Below are 4217 nucleotides of genomic sequence, written 5' to 3' on the forward strand. Positions count from 1 at the left end.
CCTAAAGGCAAATGAATGTTTTGTGATGTTGTAATATTACTGAGAAATTCAACCACAGTACCAATAAAAGAAATCCAAATACCACCAAAACTCTCTTTTCCACCATTGGATTCGGGATGTCTGAGTCTGACCGCAGTCCCTCAGTGCTGACGAGGGTCTTGGAAACTCCATCCTTGCTGCTCTGTGGGAGTGCTCACCACATAGCAGTTGAGGATGGCAATCTGATCATTGGTGGCAGCATCTTAATGGGCATCCATGTTTTTTCTTTTCTTTAATTATTATCATTTTATTTTATTTTTTCATAAGTTTTTGGGGTACAGGTGGTATTTGGTTACATGAGTAAGTTCTTTAGTGGTGATTTGTGAGATCTTGGTGTACACATCATCGGAGTAGCATACACTTCACCATATATGTGGTCTTTTATCCCTCGCCCCCTCTCCCACCCTTCCCTCCAAATTCCCAAAGTCCATTGTATTATTCTTATGTCTTTGCATCCTCATATCTTAGCTCCCACATTTGGTGAGAAAATGAAATATTTGGTTTTCTGTTCAACAGGCATCAATTTTGACCCAGAGGGTCACTTCTAGTTTCTTCTAAAAAGATGATCAGGCAAGTCAGAAAAAAAAAAAAAAAAAAAAGTAGCTTTCATTGCAGCCATTGTTTTATAATAATCTTTAAAACTAAGGAAAGCTACATCTCAAAACTGTCAGTTTTTTTCTAAATTCAGTTGCACCTTGTTGATCTAACCCAGTGTCATCCCTCACCCAATACGCTCACAAGGGCTCTCTCACACTTGCTTCCAGAAACCCCTACCTCCCTTCCTCACCAACAGGAAAGTTCAAGTTCCTTGAAAGACCAACAAGACTAAACCCGGCCTGCTCCCTCCAGTGCTGGGCTATGGCCATGCTGACCTTTTCTCTGTTCCAAGAAACAAGATAAGGTCTTACCACTATAGCACTCCTGTCCAGAAAGTTCTCCCCACCCGCCTTTCCTAACCAACACCACCCTCCTTTAGGGCTTCTGTGATCACCACCTGCCCCAGATCACTCTAGCTCCCTGTGCATCATGGCTTCATGCCACCTCGTCTTGTACCTGCAAAGCACTTACACATCTCATGAAGCCAGGGACCGTGTTTCTTTCTTTGGTATCTCTATTCTTCATTTTCTTATTTTTATAAATTTAAGGGGTACAAGTGAAGCTTTGTTATGTGGCTATATTGCGTGGTGGTGAAGTCCAGGCTTTTAGTGAAATAATCCCCTGAATAGTGTAGATCATGCCCATTGAGTAATTTCTTATTCCTCACCCTGCTCACCCTCCCACCCTTCCCAGTTCCAAGGCCTATTATTCCACACTCTATGTCCATGTGTACACTTTATTTAGCTCCCACTTATGTGAGAACATGTGGTATCTGACTTCCTGTTTCTGATCTGTTTCACTTAAGATAACAGCCTCCAGTTCCATCCATGTTGCTGCAAGATGTGATTTTCTTCTTTCTTACAGCTAAGTAGTATTCCTACATACATATATATACACGCCCCGCATTTTATTTATCCAATCATCCATTGATGGACACTTAGAATGATTCCATATCTTTGTGATTAGACGCTCAAAAATACTTGTTGAAACATGGCTAAATCATACATAGCAGGCTCCTTCTTTCTTTCGCTCTCTCTCTCACCTCTGCCACTTTTAGCAACAGCTGCATTCCAAGCAGGAAGAAAGAGGTACAGGTTGAGTGTGCATCCCTCATCCAAAATGTTTGGGACCAGAAGTGTTCTGAATTTTGATTGTTTTCAAATTTTGAAATGTATGTTTTATATTGACTGGTTCAGCATCCCTAATACAAAAATCTTAAATGCTCCAATGAGCATTTCTTTGAGCATCACATCAGCACTCGAAGCGTTTTGGATTTTGGAGCATTTTGGATTTCGGATTTTCTCACTAGGCATACTCAGCCTGTATCAGAAGATGCTCAGCCAAAGCCACTTCTCTGCCTTAAACTGAGCTCCGTGGCCGTTCTCAGCTATGAGGGCTTGATAAAGGTTAAGTTGTTTTTTTGTGTTTTTTTTAATCTTTGTAGCCCTACAGCAAATAAAGATGGGCAAAAAGAGGTTAAACTCAAAACTAAAATGTCTAGAGCCACCTTCATCTACCCCACTGCAATGAAAACGCAAGGACATAAGCATTTACTACAGTATTGTTCCCAGTGGCAAAAAGCTGGAACTCAAACAAACGCCTAATGACAGAGGAATGACTAAATAAATTCTGGCTCATCCACACCACAACCTATTATACAGCCATTGAAAAGAATGAATTAGAGCCACATTGATGACTCTGGGAGATTTCCATGAGCAATTCTGGAGTAAATAAAACCAAATGCAGAAAAAAAGTTTGTTTCCTTATCCCATTTCTAACAAAAATGAAGAAAAGCACTCTCTAACATCTGCGCACATACATGCAGGTAAGGGCGAGTGAGCTGAAATTATAGGCCACATACTGTTATCATGAGTGATCTGTGCAGAAGACAGAAAGTTTGGGAAGGGAAAGAGAAGAAGAAGAGCAAAAATACAAAAAGAAAATTTTTGAAACGAAATGTTATAATAATATGATCCATTAATGTATTAATTTAAATATATACGTGTGTTCATATATACAAAGAGAAAACTTTATATGTTGTCTCTTCTTTTTTGTTTCTGAAATCAGGCTTGCAAGACTGGCAATTTCCCACTTGCTTTGAATCCTCAGAAAATGTCGTATCTCCAGCAAGTAAACAAATTTTGACTAGATAGCATTTCCTTAATGGACTTCCAGTGACTCCTCTGGATAAGAAAACAACACTTCTACATTCAAACCCCAACTGCCACTTGAATCTCATCAAATGAAATTTTAGTTTTTCTTTCTAGCTTGTGTTTTTCCCTGGAGAAACAAGTCTATAAGTGTTTAAAACAGACACTACTTCTCATGGTGAATAAAATATTATTGTGTAGAAAACTGGCTCCAGGAAATTAAAAATCGATATACTCTGAGAACTAAAATAGGATGGAAAAAGTTGCTTTGTCCACATTGCAATGGCAGGGGCAATGCAAAACAAAAGAATCAGTATCGTAAAATAAAAATTACAAGAGAGCATTTTTCAGCTTGGTATGAGAAATACAATTGACCAAGTGAAAAAAATTAACCCTATTTGTGTTTTACTCAAGTGATCATCTCTGCAACTTACTGCTAATTTGCCTCCTTGGAATTTACCATTCCTGGTAGCAAAATCATTTGCTCAGAACTGTTCTAGTCTTGCCCAGTCACACTTTTCTAATTAAGATTCCTTGCTGAATGTTCTAGCTTTGACCTCATTTCAAAGTTGCTTTAATTTTAAAGCCTGACTCAAGATCTTCAATTATTATATCTTAAAAATCTTAAATGTTTTCTGTTTCTGTTATTAACTATCCTAGGTTAGGGATATTTAAAATAACAGCTGATAATATGGTTTTTAAAAATTGTAAGAATGATTGCTAATGTCTGGCTCTCACTTTAAGAGGATGTGGGAGCCTTTGGAAGATGTCTTGCCTGTCTACCTAGGGCTGGCCCCCAGGTCCCGATCTGAGAGTCTGGGCTGGCTGACTGCTGGGTGGCTTTGGTAGAAGCCGGCTTGTCTTCTGGTTCCATTTTTCTCTCCACCCCAGTATCTTGGGTTACTCTGGAAAACTATGCGATGCCCATGTGCACACCCAGTTAAAGGGCATTCGAGTTTTTGCCCGTGGAAATTTCATAAATGGAATGTGTAATGAGCCATGCATGGCTTATCGCTAAGGAATCCAGGGGAATCTAAAACTTGGATGACAGGGTCTCTTATGGGTCTTTTCTTCTCACACCTCTTGACACAGCACGACTATCTTGAAGTCAGCCAGCGGCCAGCAGAGGCGGTCTTTCCATCTGTTTCAGAAAACCCCGTGTCTTGTGCAACCTGGGAAACTTGCCCACAGCCATCCCACGTGGTGAGTCAACTCTCTGGCTCCATTATCTACTGTCTCTTCCCAGATGTGACTGCCTGTTTAGGAGCAGGCAAAGTTATGGGGACCCAGGGGAGAAGCAGACACTCACCTAATGCACAGTCCTGCTGAGAATTTACACAAACCCTAGGAGGTGGAAATGGAGCAGAGCTTGGGTCCTTTCCAAGACTGTTAACTGAGGATTTCTGTGGTGACATCACATAGAATTTTGAC

The sequence above is a fragment of the Chlorocebus sabaeus genome, chromosome 12 (genome assembly GCF_047675955.1).
Source record: "Chlorocebus sabaeus isolate Y175 chromosome 12, mChlSab1.0.hap1, whole genome shotgun sequence".
Taxonomy (NCBI): domain Eukaryota; kingdom Metazoa; phylum Chordata; class Mammalia; order Primates; family Cercopithecidae; genus Chlorocebus; species Chlorocebus sabaeus.